The 17,933-nt window shown below is 31.2% G+C and overlaps 1 protein-coding gene across 3 annotated transcripts in view; it reads right to left on the reverse strand.

The window, feature by feature from the left end:
• LOC132727446 (uncharacterized) overlaps positions 1-17,933 on the reverse strand; it is a 107,552-nt gene that overhangs the window by 26,908 nt on the left and 62,711 nt on the right. For all 3 annotated transcript variants that reach the window (XM_060712968.1, XM_060712967.1, XM_060712969.1), the window contains exon 3: positions 11,761-11,836. The gene's annotated coding sequence lies outside the window, so the exon portion shown is untranslated. The remainder of the gene's footprint in view (positions 1-11,760; positions 11,837-17,933) is intronic.

Raw genomic sequence — 17,933 nt, forward strand, 5'->3', positions numbered from 1 at the left:
GTGGGTGCGATTATCAATCTAATATCCGAATATTTTAATTATTTTCTGGTCAAATAAAGGCGGACTTTTACAAATAAAATGCCTTTAGATATTACTATTTTGTCGCTGTCTTAACATTAGACACATGTTCAATTCCAAGTTGATATTTTCTTGGCACCGGTCCATCATTTAAAGTTATCGTGTTCACATAACAGTTACTTTTTAAAATTGCGTTAAACATTAGCAATAAAATCGACAAAAACACAATGAAAAGAAATATGATAATATTATATAACTTCAGTCATTTAAAATGGACACACCTTTTAATGAGTAAGCTAAATCTTCAAATAATCAAATTTGCGAACAAGATAATAAATAAAAACATAGTTTAAAAAATGCTAGTTTCCTAATCTAGATGAACCTTTGAATATATTATGCAAACTAGGGTATTATCTATTTTAATGATTAGAGTATTTTCTAAATATTTCGACTAAATAAGTAATAGAAAGAGCACCGAAACACGAGGCTATCTGATTTGTACGAGGGGGCGTAGCCCCCGAGTATAAATCAGATTGCCGAGTGTTTTGGTGTTCTTTCTCTTTTGTATCATAGTCAAACATAAAAACACGTTCCCTGCTGTCACAATATGAAACCCCGGGAAAAAGTAACCAATGAACGAGCATCTGAATATGATATTTCTGTCGCTTTCCCTTTCTCTTCCGTCACAATATGTAAACCCCAGCAAAAATGAACCAATCAATGGGCACGCTCTGGAGTGCGGGTAACTAATACCTGCACTCCAGTTAACGCACTGTACATGTATATGTATACGATTTAACTCTGACACATTTTCAACAGAAAAGTCCCCAAACTATGATACAATATTGGTGTTATACTATAATAAATCACTTAATAATATATGCACTATTTCAACGGTTTTACTCGGTAGAATAACTGTATAAGCTGGAGTTTGAAACTCGCCTACATACGCTTATTAATTAAAGTTCATGAAGATAAAAATTGCATGACATTGCACGTATGATTTCAAGTTTCTTTTTCAGCTTTGACACAATGGTTGTTCTTGCTCTCAAATATTGACCAGAAAAATATACCTAAACGTACAGACATTTTATGTGCTGCAAACGGGAATGCTTTGGGAATTAAATTATCAAGGTGATATAATCCATTATATTTTGTTTGATGATACGGTCCAACAAAAGTCCAGCAACGAAATAAAAATGTTTTATGACGTTTGGAACAAAGGTCTATTATAACACGCACGTGCTATAAAATGCATCTGATTCCGCCAAGTGTGTGCTGATTAACGGAACATCTGTCTTCTAGTGCAAATTAAACGAAGCGGTAAATTTTGTATCTGCAATGTTGGACTGTAAATAATAATAAAGTTGTCCTGGATAGAATAGGCGATAACGGCTCCTGCTATAAGATAATAATTGTTTAAAACATAGCCTTCTGACTTCTGATAACAAACATAGCAAGAAAGGACAAGCAAGGTTACATACGCATGATATAGTAAACTAATTGCGCTAATTGAAATCATTATCTCTGTGGTTCTTTCAAAAGAACCCATATATCTGAGTTATGATTTAGTTCTTAGATTAATGTACAATTTGCAGTTGATAAGAATACAACATACTCAATTACACGCCGCTTTTAAAGGGACACTACACGCTTGTAAAGGGAATCTTCTGTGTTTTATTGACATAACAAGTCAAGAAATAGGTTTTTCGAGAATAATGTTCCATTTGATGCAGGTCTAGACTAGTAAATTGTGTGCAAAATTTCAGATCATTTACTCACTCCTTTTTTCCAGAATAATTATTGAAATTGTGAACAAAATATCGTGAACTGAAAAGCACATAAATCGGTCTAAGAAAGGCTAAAACATACGATTTTCACTTTATTTCTGAGTATATTTCATAATTATCTGTTGTGTACATTCTGTTTAAGTGTCCCAGTTTATCTATATAAGAAATTAAAATTTCATGGTTTTAAGCTATGTTGATTGAGTTCCTTTAATATGCTAGCAAATTCAATAAACTTATTTATTTTATTGCTGAATATAACTAATGTATAACTCAACCAAATTCACTATTATTAACATCATCAATACTCATATATCACTTGGTCGCATCACTTGGTCGCTTTGAAATTAATTTGGCCTGGAGTAGGCAATATTTGTCGAGCTATTAATTTATTTGCACAATCTGTTACGCTCATACTTTTCTCATCACACAATGTCATATCTAAGGATTTATTACATTGTATGAGAGATGATATTTACTTCATGTCATTTAAAGAACAGTTTTGTAACCCGGCTTTTCAAATGTATTGACGTTGACAAAGCTAAACAAACACCTAACATGGAAGGGTATTAAAGCATTTTTGGTAAATTTCATTAAGTAATTTAGTTAATTTACACCGAAAATCTTACGTTACTTTACTTAACACGTATATGTGTATGTGAAAACAGTTTTTTTTTGTATTCGTTCAACTCTCAATTAGTGTATTATTCCTGTTGAATATCATATTTTCTGTGGTATATATTTGCATTTTTAACAAGGAAAAGATATATACATATGTGGAATTTATTTATGGTGTGAAGATTCAGTGTGAAGGTTAAGAAAAAGTCAAGCATCCAGAACTTCGGAGAGTTATATATCAATAAATGAACGTCGACATTCACATTATTCTTTTAAAAGGTTGATATACATTTATAATTATAATTAAAAACCTGTATTAAGTTTCTTGTGTAGTTCACATTTTTCTATAAATAAATTAGTCTGACGTCATCATTGTTAACGACGATGACTGATGATGAGCAAACAATGCAGTATTTTCCGTTAGTAATTGTAACATATACATAATAAAAGTGGCGTACAATTACGTATTTCTAACATATTAATCCCGTTTACATGTAGATAACTTATCACTGTAACACGATCATTTCCATTTAGATACATTTTGGGCGATTTTAAATGCGACACAAATGTGTTTAATAGGTGCCAATAAGTGTAAAAAGATAAATGTCACGAAATTAAATGTAGTGATAAAAGTGAGTAGTTTATACCATTTTACTGGTCTAAATAGCAAGTAGGACAATAAAAGACAATTAGTCCGGACCATATTCTGTACGTTTTCCTTTGATGTTATTACACATCAAAGATTGTCTGACTGCATGCGGGTTTTAGGTTGTCGGGCAAAGCGCAGACTCATTTTCTAAATGACATCGTCCATTTTACAACTGCTGGATTAGTAATATATTAAACGCTCTCATTAACAAAAAAGATAAGCTCAAAATTGCTCTTGTCTGTAACGTTGATATGCAACACGAATTTTCATGTTGCGTGCATATTGTTTTTTTTTTCACTTTGAAATGCAGTTAATGAACCATTGGTGTGGGCATTTTAGCACTCACACATTTTTAAAGCAATTTCAAAATTTAGAATATCAAAGTTTCAATATTTTAGCCGATTTAAATGATACAAACATAATCACCGACAAGCCAGTGACATTTTACCCCCTACCTGAACAATTAAAGTCTTTGGTCTGTAATAATGAGCGGAGCATTTTCTTGTAACCTTTAGTTAGCACAGTTATACAATTATCATAAAATGCATCTTTATATCAAATATCATACTAATATCAAATGAATATGAAAATATAACTTACTGAAAACGTGAACAAATATCCTTCTTTTTTGTTTTAAATAAACAAACACTTACACAAATTAAACTGATTCAACTGACAGTGCTAATTAAATAACAAACTATATAATATTTGAAATATGTGCTTCTTTACTAAAGAATTGTTTAGTAATATGTTGCTTGTCAATTATCATTTTTTTTTAAAAAACCAACAACATTTATTTGCTCTTTTTAACAGCCTATTTAACTTTAAACTGAAAATTAAAGTTTCGAACGACTTTAATCTATTCAAACAACGTTTATCATGATAACTATCCCTTATACAGCATAACTAATCTAAAATGTCAACAAATTGGTCAATTAAGATAAAATCAAAATGACATGTCTAAAATTACTGTGCTTTTGATTAGGTCTTAATTCCCATTCATTTTCACCACATAGTGTAAAGTTTAAAATCAACTGTTTAAATAGTACATAGCCTCTTTGATAAGTCATGTTAAGCTAAAAACGGGCAAAATTTTCGTGTTTGACAAGTTATGACACCCTCTTACAGTGAATAAGTATTTTGTATTAATTTCAAAATACTACTTTGTTTACGAGATGCTAATTTTATGACACATTACTGCATGTTAAGCGCTACTTCTTCAGTTGCTAAACATTTAACATGCTCTTAATCCATTATCATTTACATTATTTGTATCATAGTTTGGAGACCTTTCTGTTGAAAATGTGTCAGGGTTAAATCGTATACATATACATGCACAGTGCGTTAACTGGAGTGCGGGTATTAGTTACCCGCACTCCAGAGCATGCCCATTGATTGGCTCATTTTTGCTGGGGTTTACATATTGTGATGGCAGAGAAAGGGAAAGAGACAGAAATGTCATATTCAGATGTTCGTTCATTGGTTCATTTTTGCCGGGGTTTCATATTGTGACAGCAGGGAACGTGATTTTATGTTTGACTATGATACAAAAGAGAAAGAACACCAAAACACTCGGCAATCTGATTAATACTCGGGGGCTACGCCCCCTCGTACAAATCAGATAGCCTCGTGTTTCGGTGCTCTTTCTATTACTAAACACATGTTTGACATTTCTGACGAATTAAAAAAAATATGGATTTCTGAGGCATTATTGGCGACGCCGGTGAGCGGCGTCGTCTTATATGGAATGCTTTTTATTTTTGCCAATGGAAGGAGCTGTTATTATTAGCAGTTATTTTCATGTTGAGTTAATTAGATTTATTTTGATTCGTAAAAATCAAGTAAACAAATATGTTGTTATATTTGTATTTAATAACTTTATATAAAAAGCATGTGCATTGTGATATTATTTTCATGAAATTGCAGGCTCAGTTTAACAGCTTGTCCCTTAGTTTTATTGACAATACTAAAACCCGGATTTCGAATATCGTTGTGGTCTACATTGATGCTGTATCCGTTCGTTCATTCATTTATATATTTTCAAAATTTTCTTACAAGAAGAAAGTTCACCTGCAAATGAGTATAAGGATAGGTAATGGACAGTTGTTAACGATTATCCTATTGATTTTATCCATATTACGTTGATCTGTTGCACAGAATGGTTGTTTTTACAAAGTGTACCAGTATCCGGATGTTGAAAGCTATCCGATTTTCTGCAATAACTGCTGTCACATGGTCATCTATTTTTTTATGAATACTTTACCATTAATTTGCATGGCTTAATAAAACTGACTGAGCCTGCAACATTTCGTCATTTTAATGTTAAGGGTGTTCTTTTGGGTTTCAGGTTTTCTCTATTTTAAGGGGAAGTAACTCATGTTTACTAAATTATTTGTTCTTTTCTGTCTACTCTATCTTTAGTATTACTTACTATTTTTTGTTTTTTATAAAATTTACCAGTTGTAAGGTCATCAAAAGCAGAGAGGCCCTGATGAGTGAATATTGATATATATTTTTACTGGCTTGATATACCCTAGGCCAGATTTTTCTAGTTTGTTCAGTTGGTACATACCTATAGGTATTCTGCTAGAGGCATCTTCTAATCACTATGTGAAATTATTATTTTCTATGTGTTTGTATATGAATTGTTTCTACTAGATTTTGAATTCCATCCATTAGTACCAATGTTAATGTTAGGATTTCATATTTATTTAATAGAAACTGGGAATTATTAATGTTATGTGCATACATGTATATCTTAGTATATTGATATGATGAGACTTATAATATTTCTGAATTTAAAGAGTTACAGTTATGTCATTATTATTAAAGGGATGAGACTTTCATTTAAAGTTATAAATGATAATACATGTATTGATTGAAAATGTCCTGAAACTTGGATCAAGCAATATAATTGATAAAGTCTCAAAAAATCATATTTTGAATGGTTATTCTAATTTTTTTCTAACATGTGCATAGATTGAAAAGGACAGCTTCTGTCTTATCTATTTGTAATGGAGGGACACCGGTCTCAATTTCCAAGCTTAGGTCTCCTGAGTCAACCCGACAACAGACTTTTCATAGAGTAGATTGTTACTTGCCCTTGAATAAATTTGTACACTAAATTTTATAGCGGGTGATTTTTGCCACATGAAAACCAACAAAGTACAAAAAAGTAACCGGGCGCCAGACACAAAGTGGTGTGTTTGTTGCATTTTCGTGTTTTCGCCCAGTGCCTTGATGCAAAATACAAATCAGCCTTCATAAAATTTCTTATCATAGAAAAAAGGTTAGTTTTTTATCCGTACAAAAAATAGATATTGTACATGTATTAGCACAGTTATGTTCACTTTCAAATTGACCTGTTATAAATAATGGCACAACCAATAGTTTACTGTCTAAGCCCTTTTTAGTAAAAATAATAATACATAATAAATAAATTGTTATTTTAATTTAGACTATGAGTATGTAAGGTTTTTATTTCTTATTTATTAATTAAGAATTAATTATCTGTTAATTTAAAAATCTAAATATCTGTCACGGTTTAGAACTGTTTACTATTTAGGCCAGAAAATGTGTAAGCGGCCAGATAGTTCAATCGCTTACAGCCGCAGTACATTATTCTGTGGGTCACAGGTTTGTGTTCTGGTCAAGCTGAAAGTTTTTCTCATCCAGTGTCTGCATATAACCATGAGTTTAATTCACTATGCTCTGTAAACATCAGAAATTCAAGGACATAAACCAATAGAGTGGGGAAATATGTTGTGGTTTAGAACTATTTCATTATTAGAGAGAAAATGTCTAGCCGGCCGGATAGCTCAGTTGGTCTTCTGAAAGTCATGGGTTCGAGTCATGGTCAGGCAGTTTTAAGTCAGGTTTAGAAGTGGTTTTTCAACTGACACATGTTTGATTCATTTAATAGATTGTATTTTATTTGAAATGGACAAAGGCAGTATTGCATGATACTTTTAGATCTACAAAAAAGCATTTGATACAGTTTGATCACACATATACTGCACATGAAGAAGTTTCTTTTCTTCTTCTTCATGGAACTTCAAGCATCTGCCATATGTAATGACATTCTTACATGGTTCGAGTCTTATCTCTGAAAGCAGCTGGTTGATGTGGCTGGTACTCCTACTACTGCTCTGAGTACCTATGGTGTCCCCCTGATGTTCATTTTAGGTCCTCTTTTATGTCTAATATATGTCAATGACATGTCTGCAACCTGAGCAATAAGCTTTTATTATATGCACAGGCACAATTATCAGACCTGGGAAGAAAAAATATGACCAGATTGATAAAAAAACTTGTGTTCATCTTAAAATTGTCACAAACCAAAAAAATGTAAATAATGACCCCCTTTAAAAATATACTTTAAGTTAATAGTATATTTTTTAAGGGGGTCATTATTTACATTTTTTTTTTTTTTGGTTTTTGACACTTTTAAGATGAACACAGTTTTTTTATCAATCTGGTCATACTTTTTCTTCCCAGGTCCGATACTCGTGCCTGTGATTATATGATGATGACTCAGGTATCCTTGTATCTGGTAAAATAAATCGTAAGATTAGTTAATTGACTATAAATTGTCTTTGCATCTTGGCAAGACAGAGTCTTTTCTTTTTGGTTTAAGTTTCAACTTAAACTGGGCCTAGCCTCCAGGTCACATGAAATGGTACTGCTATAAAGTACACATCTTTTGTTAAGTATTTAGGTGCAAACTGGATCAAATTCTTTTGGCGTCGCCCTTTGATGCTTTGCATCAATGCTTTTCTTGTATGCCTTTAAATAACATTTTAAAACGTCTGTTAATTGACATGTATGAATTCCACGGAACAGTTCATACACGAGAAAAAATCATGATTTAAATTGTTTTCAAACTTACAGTTTATCAAAACGCCTGATTTAATGACTGTATGTCAATTTGAATTTAATGAAAATATTGTGTTTCAATTGGCGGCAACTTATGTACGCTGCATTTAATGCACACAATAGACAAACTTCACACTGAATTTGACATAAAAAAGCAAAGAAGAAATGTATATTCAAATACTTTTCAACATCACACATGATTTAATGATATTGTGTCAAAATGAACCCAATTTGTGAAAATAGGCAGTAACTCGAGTACGCTGTGTTCAATCGTTCAATACACACGATAGATAAACTTCACACTGAATTTGACCAACACCTAAATAAATAAATAAACAAACAACAAAGTTAAAAGCTCTGTTTCTCTTTTTTAGATTTCATGAAGTTTTTTTTTACTTTAATCATATACTGCCTTTATTACATTTTAGTATAAACTTTGTAAAGAACTTTTAATCATAATTCTAAATCAATTGTCGAGTTAAAGTAGTGTTAAAATTGACAACAATTATAATGGTATCAAAACATTTGTAACACTAAAAAGTCAATTTTTTGATTGCAAGTTTATCGAATTGGGATTCTGTAGCGGTTAAATGAAAAAAACAAGCAAGGTTCTCTTTTTCGCCCTTTATTATCGCACTCCTTGAATGAGGTTTACCACACAAACAGGCGAACAATAAAATCATAGAATAACATCGTTTATTTACAGAGCAGCTTGCTACATCATCTTTATAAGAGGTGGCTGAATAACAAAGCTCCAAAATTGTAAGTTACTTTACGACACTTTAACGACCGTACTCCTACACTTATGACCTTTTTTTCTTTTTTGTTAAGTTTTTATTGTAGTCAATGTTTGAAGTACAGAAGTATCAAACGAACATAATAGATAAATTACGCCACGTCTTGGCGATCTATTTATTTCAATTACAATTTCTTATATTAAGTTTCTGTGTGCGGAATTTCTTTCTCTTCTTTCTTTCTTTATTCCTTTCTTTCTCTCTTTCTTTCTTTCTCTCTTCTTTCTTTCTTTCTTTTTCTCTTTGTTTTTTCTTTCTATCTATCTTTGTTTTTCTTTCTTTCTTTCTTATTTTCTTTCTTTCTTTCTTTCTTCCTTCAGACACAAGGTATTGTATAATGCCTCATTACCTAACACTTCTATCCAACACTTATCAAAACTGCTAGCGTCTAATTGAGCGACTAGACAGCTCCTTAAGAGAGCTATATTTAGATATTTAAGCAATATCGTCAACATTTTATGATCGTCATAATCGCATACAAAAATATGTGTTTCTTAGTGTTTTAAACGCATTGATCAATCCTTTGGGGCACACTCGTTACACATTAAAACATTGCATTTCTAGCATACCAATCATTCAAAATGTATCGCATTTGCTTAAGAAGAAAGCGCAGAGGCGATATAAAAATATTATTTGCAATTTCTGGTTTGTGGACAAAAAATCCTGAACATTTAACAATAAAAACACTGAAACACTTTTTTTGTTAAGATCTTCAATCATTATATTTTAAAGACAAATGAAAATTATTACATCAATTTAGAGCACAGGCTAGCTAAAGACGTGTTTTGTTGATGTTTTAAGTCAAATTAAAAACAAAATGGCGATAACTCCAGCACTTCAAAGGGTGTGTAAGTATTTGGGCAGGAGATTAAATTGTTTACAAAAAGGTAACTAAATAATCATTATTTTAAGGAATTAACAACATTTTAATGTACTTTCATCATTATAAATGAACGTTTTAAAGTACATTGGCACTTACTGTATACTAGATCACATTGATTTAAAGCGGTGTAAAAATCTAAAGGCATGTGTAAGTCTATTTCTTAAAACGATTTGTGATCATTGCTTAATGGCTGAAATTTTAACATGTAACTTTTGTAAAAATTGTCTTTTTTTGTATTTATGATGAATATGCTACAGTAAAGCATGATTGTTTTAAAATATTTATTCAAATATTCATATGTTCATAGATGCATAGATGCAACTAATTGCAATCTTAGTTAATTGTATGCTTTAAAGTTGCTCATATGACATTTTTATTCGCTGACAGTATCGTCTGCTTTAAAACTTACATGTACATGTATCACTTTCCCATTGTAGATATACTTAAATATAAATCTTCTGTTATATTATACACTTTCTAGTCACCTTGTTCGGCATGCTTGCTTTAAACAAATATGGGAGAATAGCCCATTAAGTAAAGGTCAAAATGTTACAGTAATTGACAAGTCAGCATCCTATTTAATTACCTGTTGTTGTTCGGTAATCCAATGTAATCTTGACATTAAATATAACAGCCCTGTGCAATTATTTGTTTAGTTTTCGGCTTTATTTGCACAATCTGCGGCGCTATATTAATACAAGATAGCGGAAAAAATCAACATCTGGTTCTCTTGGTTTCTGGTAATAAGTCAATTTTCATAGAACTTTTGACTATTATTCCAAATTGCATTTTAAACAAAAAAAATAGGAAAGGATATGTTTTGAAACAATATCAACACAAAAAAAACCAACTCAAAACAAACAATAAATGAATTTCCTTGAGCGGGTGTTAACCGTTTTTTTTCTCCTGTTTATAAAATTATGTAAACGTAGCACTTTTTTTCTTTTTGATATATTGTAGTTTTATTATTATTATTATTATTATATTGTATTGGAAACATGTAAAAATTCCCCACAAGAAATACGAAACATAATTATATTCTGAAAAATTCTGGTTAAATAATTATTCTAGAATTACATTTGGGAAATAATATTAATATAAAATATACCATCGATTACCCAGAAGCACCATTTTATGAATAAATAAAATGTAATCACTATTAATTTCCCTCCCAAAAGCAATAATACTGGTGATGGCAGAAAACCAATAGATTATTATCAGTATACATGTAATATTATGATGGTTGCAACACGGGCATTACAGGTTCATGTCTGCTGCTGCCATGTCACGTGACAAAACTTAGCCAATGAGTCGTCAAGGACGCTAATTTCGACCGCTTAAAATATGCTCATTTAAAATCTTTCATGCCAATTATAGATGACCAAAAATGACAAGGTTGCGTTCAATTAAATTCTGTCGCCCGTTTGCTCTCAGTGCATTAACAAGAACGCGATTTTAAAAGCCAAATCTTTCAATCTTGCATGCTTGAATCACGTGCTAATCACGTGCTAATCTCACACTTGTCAACAAGAAGGACACGGCTTAATTCTCCCTAGAAGCTTATTTTGTTTGAGAATACAAAATGAGTTACCCCATGCTGTTTGACTGACAATTGGTTTAAGTGTATCGAAATACTGAAATACTACAGAATTCTAAAGGCGCAGAAAATAACACACATTAATAACTACATGAATTCGTATATCAATACAAAAACACCAGAAGGAATGGTTTATAACTTTCCTTTGAAAAAAGAAGAAAAAATACTAGGGCTTATGAAAAGAATGAAAAAAAAAAAAAAAAAAAAAAACTGCGCGGGATATTCAAAATGTAATCATTTAGATAAAATATTTTCCTTTGTTAAATTGTATTGTATATTATACAAAATTGCTTAAATAAACAGTTACAGACAGTTTATGATCATCCTGATTCACAGACTTATCTCGAAAAAACAACAAAAAAAACGTTATTACGATGATAAAAATCCGAAGTAACGATAATGAAAAGTCAAAAGTACGATAGTGAAAATTTCGACCCTCGCCGTCTCGTTCTTTCGGGTTATCTGTGTTTCGCGGTGGCTCTAACGGGACACCGTAGTAGTATTTTACCAAAAGCATTTTATCTAAAGATATTGCTTACCTTATTGTTATGCGTAGAAATACTCCATTTATATTAATTCCTAAAACACTTTATTTCAGTAGTATTATCCAACAATCTGTAAAGAGAAAAATAAATCATATAAGAAATAGAAGGACATGTGGACATATTTCAATGTCCGCCTCATTTATACGGAGATATATGGACTAGCTTTGAGCTATATAAATTTCTAGCTACGATAATTTATTAAATCTTTGCTACTTGGACATTAATTTGACTGTAAAGGTGTGCAATATACATATTTATACAACGGAAATATGTATGCGTAAATGATTTAATGACATGAACTCACTACCGAAACTTAATGTTTGTACTCATATTTATGCATCAATGATTTGACATCAAACGATTGTTAATAATCATATAATGTCAAAATCATACAAATATGTAGTAACCATAAACAATGCAGATTTTCATCACATGTACATATTCTTGGATATGAAAAATGAAATACATACATGTATTTTCATTATAATCAAAACCGACATAATCAAAATAAGGACGCATTTAAAAAAATAAATAAATAGGGCTAAAAATAGTACAATGCAACTGTACATATAGCACTTATCTGTCAGTTTATAGTCAATTCAAACGCCGTATATTAATTTTTGAAGGATGATGACTTCAAGGTGATCACGCGTGAATCATTTCAGGCATGAGATCCGTGTTTATGATGGGCACAAAATATCAGGTCAGGGTCAGTGACAATTCATACGAACACAAAGGTCCCGCTATTTGTAGAAAAGAAGCAAAGAGAATATATTCCATTATTTTGGAATATACATGTTTCGTGTCAGTTAGAGATTCTGATTACTATATGAATACGGCAACATTTGAATAACTTGTATTCACAAACATGTTGTTTTGATCAACTGTTCCATATAAATGCTTTTGTAAGCAAAATAGTGGATGAATAAGGAACATAGATGTGTAAAACATATTTCAAGTTATAAATTGTCAGCAATGATCAGATAGAATTGAGATAGCATCACAGAAAACGTATTAACTGTCACACTGATGAAAGAAAATGGATATATCGGTGCCAAAAGCATATGTTTAGAGGGAGAATCAAGCGATTTAACCATTGACTGACACACAAAATGAATTTCATCCTGGCAATAAACATAGTCTGTACATTAGTTCATATGTGAGAAAATGGCAGCTTCAGTTGTGGGCTGTAATGTTTATATTAACACGGACATTTATTTCATTAAGCTGTATCCTCACAAACGTAAATGATTTCTAAATATATATGAAAACCATTCGAACCACGGTGCAAGTCAAACGTTAATGACCACGACGACATTTCGCGTCTTTTTCAAGGCTCCTTTACATGGATTTCAACGCATTTACGGTTCCGCTTTCCTATTAATCGTCAACTGTTTCTTTGACATCATATGACTTAACGGCGTGTAATTCATGTATTCCATAAGTAACATCGTGTTCAATTTAACAAAATGATATATTGTCTAGCGCTGAGAACTACTGGCTGTGGAAGTTATTAGCTATAGGTGGCTTTACATGCATTATTTCAATTACGAGCCGAATATGTTATATTACATTTTGTTTAATGTAATCCAATTTTACGGCATTTAATTGGCATGTATGTATTCCTTTTTCATACCGTATAAAAATAGCTGCCCTGTCTATTTGAGCAATATTATGAAGCGTTTTAGAATGAAAGTTAAATTTGTTTTAACCAATCAATTTTATCCATGTGATTGTATCTATGGTAGACTATAAAGAAATGGTTAAAGTGGTGATGGACTCAATAAAAGCAGCATCATGCAATGTACAGTTCTATCGGTAATAGCAATTAAGGCTAATGTGTTAATGATTATTCATTAATCATGTTTGAATGGGTTAATGACAGGCAAATCAATGTAAACGTTTGGTGTAGTAATGATGTGATTTGTAGCAGTTATAAACACCGCTCGCTCATTATCAAATATTGCTATCATAACTATTTGATTCTTTTACTATTACATAGATATCATTGCAGCTGCCGTCGAATCATTGCCTATCTGTATAGAACTACATGTCTGACATCCGTTGTTAACTGATAAAAGTATTATTATCATAATTTATACAGAATCTATCAAGAATGATACACTCTGCATTTTAAAAACAATAAACGTTTTCCTTTAATCGTCTAACTTTTAGCGTGTTGTCAAAAACTAATATATCATGTTCCATAATATGGGTATTTAAACACACATCCTACTGCTAACTCAAATTTAATAACATTTTTTAATTGTTGCTTTTCATTGTATTATAATAGATTTGTTTGTTTGTTTGATTGTTTCATTTTACGCCTTTTTCCAACAGTATTTCAGTCATATAGGCGGGTAGTTTCCTAACCATCGTTCCCGGAGAGTTACACCAGTACTAGACTACCATCCTCCGTGCTAAACTACCAAAGCATCTCCCGGGGATCGAACCCACGCCAGAGAGGTAACTGGATAAGAAGTCATCGACTCTAATCCCTCGACAACGGAGACGGTCTATTATGATAGAAAGGTTCTACAGTCTTTAAAGCAAATAAACTGTATTGTATCGTATCTTATCGTATCGTACCGTATCTTATCTTATCGTATCGTATCGTATCGTATTGTATCGTATTGTATTGTACTGTATTGTATTGTATATCGGACGTTTAAATTGTATTGAATATATCTAACTATGACTTCAATGACAAATCTAATAAAGTTTTGCGGGAAATGTAATTTAGAAAACACCCGTAAATCTGTTAAATATGCTTGGAAATGCGCTTAAAAATCAGTTTGTTTTGATATCAGACTATAGTAACTTGGTAAAAAACAACAACAACTTAACTTCAGACTTTTATAGAATACAATCAACTGCTGAGTTTTATATGAATAGAAGATTAACTTTAACGACATTGTTCACAGTCAATCTGAAAACAATTTTCTTACATGGACATCATTCTCTTTAACTAAATGTGTAGGATTTATTTCTTTTATCGTTTTACTTTGATAACATCATTATACCTGTTGTTTAACTAGCTATAACACTTAGATAAATCCATTAACACGTGCAATAAGTGTTCCACCGCTAAAATAATAAGATGGATTTCCAACCAGCCAAGAAATTATAGCATAAATCACATACGATTATTTTTTTCTTTTTTATTATATGTATGTTCTAAGATTTGACAAGATTTCACCTTAGAATAAAACAAATAAAATTCTAATTTTGAACGCAAAGAAGTGAAGAACAATTAGATATCAAACGATAACAGAAATTAGATTAAGGCCCATTATGTCTAATAAATGTTTTAATTTTGATTTCTAAAATTTTTTTTCTTGTTATAGTTTCAAAAATGTTGCTCATTGGCTAATAGCATTAATCATTTATCATCATTTGCTTTTTTGACAATTAGTACAGTTATAGTAATTTAAAAAAATGTATAGAAGTCAAAATTCTACTTTGTTTACAGTTTGATTCTTTTACTTTTTACAAATAATTCCACATTCAGTGTACTTCTCTCAAGTATTTTTTTAAGAAACTCTAAAACCAGTAACTACGATTGCCAGTTGTAAACAGGATCGGGACAAAAATTAATGTTAAATAAGTTTAAAGATATTATGTAAAGATATACAGAATATTTAATAAACAAAGGGACTATAGGGTAAAGATTTTCGATAAACGTATTAAACCAAATGATACTGCAATTGACAACTCTTCATCAAATTAGATTTTCTAAAGCCGGTAGTAATCCGACATTACCCTCTCGTTATGATATTGACCTCCAAACATATGGTCGGTGTTAGCGATATTTGTTTTAGCATCAGAGTTGTTACTATGATTATAAACTACTTGGCTATCTGGTATTAAGTAATATTGACATTGTAAATAAGACCATTAGATATTATTGACACTAACCAACTTAAAGACAGTAGTTTAATGGGACAGCAGTTTAATGGAAGCTAATATATCAGAATAATAAAATTGTTTGTTGATGTTAACACAGTTTGGTCATATTTTGACGTTCGGTTCACCTTGCCAGCTTCCTGGATAACTAACCAGTAATTATTGACTTTTGACATGATGTCGGAATCAGCAGTTATAAACTCAATGTTCGATATCAAAGTTTACATGGTTGAGGAAAGAAATTACAAATCTGATGCTCTTTCTTTTAGGCTTAGCACGCTGACTTCATTTCATCATTAATATAAAATTCAAAATGTTTAAAAATACATACACTTAGTCAAAGTAAGAAATGGTCGATACTAAGTCTAGTCTACCTTTAAGAGAAATTCATGGTAAAACATTACCACGTTTGTGACAGCCGTATTTAATTCCCAAAACATGCACATTAACCGCATTCCATTTGACGGTGTTATCCTTTTAACATAATAAATAATTAATAATCCTCCCAGTGATATACTTTATTAATTACAATGCACTTTAAACCAGCATGCATCAGATTCATGCTATTGTACTGGGAAATTTTAAAAATGCAAACTATTGTGAAGTGAACAAAATAATAATTTACACATTGCAAACAGCATTTGCATTCCACGCAAATAACCAAACAAGAGGTCAATATAAGCAAATATGCGGTAGTAACGCAGTAGAGATATGGTGAAAAATACTGCACTATTAATGGAAGTCATGCAGATCATTTGCTTATTAGAATGCACGACAAACGAAAGCAAATGTATATTTTTGTCTATTCTATACTGTATGAAAATTATTTAAATGCTTAAACTCCCTGGACATCATTTACATTTTTTATACATCATGATAGAACGCTATTATACATTTCTATTTTGATTACCGATTTACCGCTAGAAATACAAATAACGAATTACCAAACATCACCCCTTGAAATGTCTCAAGTATTTGATTCAGAAGTCATTGAAAATAATATCTTTTATTAAGACTTAGTCTAATATATTGTAAAAATGTAGTTTTTAATATTTTAAATATAAATCTTGTGATAAATAGAGTCAATAACTGGACTTCAAGTCTAAATGAACTATTTTATTTGAACTTGCATGTTTTATGTAAAATGTCACAAATTTAATTTGTGAACTCAAGTGGTAAACGATTTGAAGATTGAACTTTAAAAATGAAACTAGGCGGATATTTTTTACAACAGAATCGTTTTAAAAGTTAAATCAGATTAACAATTTAATACATTTAACACCATTTAACCTTCCGCTTTGAATTAAACTTTTAACAATTAGAGATAAAAGAAGAGTAAACGTTTTTCAATAACTTGCTAATTATTTGGACATAACGGACAGTTTCCATCTGGAGTTTTATTGCTATAGTCCCAATGATAAACAAATTATACGGAGTACGCTAAATGAATTGTCACTTTTACAAGTCCCAGATTTGTCATAAAAATAATTTTGGTTGAGCGGGTTACATGTGAATTATACTCTAGTTAATTGAAGATGGTACACAGAATGCCTTCAATAAACAATACAATACAACCTCTGCAGAGCGGCCAACAATATCGTATTTTTTCCCAAAAAATAAGGCTTCATAATAAATTAAACCTTCAATGGGCAATTCTATTCAGCAATCAATTCTTTGTCTCACTAGGGGTCTAACCTCACTGAAGTTGTTCTGTAATAGGTAAATAAGATAACATAGGTAATAAGATTATTCTTTTGACATTCAGGACAAAAATAAAAGAGCAAAAAAAAAAAAAAAAAGCAACAGGCGTCACTTAAAAACTGCATCACCGAAATATTTATCATTTAAGAAGGCAATTGCCACAAATCAGCGCCATCTATGCGCGGCATGACAAACGTGTAGATATTAACTGCTCGACTAATCCCCATCAATGTCAGTACCGTGCCAAAATGCTCGTGCACTGTCAATTAAAGTTAATGCGTTATAATGTCGATGAGTTTTTCTATCTGCACTCATGATCAATAAATGCTTGAAGAGGAATATGTGTGGCAAATTAGAGCAATATAGAAAATGGACGTTATATTTATGAGGGGAACTAAAATAGTAAAAATAGGTCGAGATATACTACGTGGTTATTGATAAAATTGGCAACGCTCGTAGAATATGAAAGCATTAAATATCATGCCAATCAATTATTTCTGAAGATAAGACATTTTTATTTCCAGAATATGACCTTTTTAATATTCTATATATCTCGTTTG

This window comes from Ruditapes philippinarum, unplaced genomic scaffold (assembly GCF_026571515.1).
Source record: "Ruditapes philippinarum isolate M1 unplaced genomic scaffold, ASM2657151v2 ctg3249_1_1_1_1, whole genome shotgun sequence".
NCBI lineage: Eukaryota > Metazoa > Mollusca > Bivalvia > Venerida > Veneridae > Ruditapes > Ruditapes philippinarum.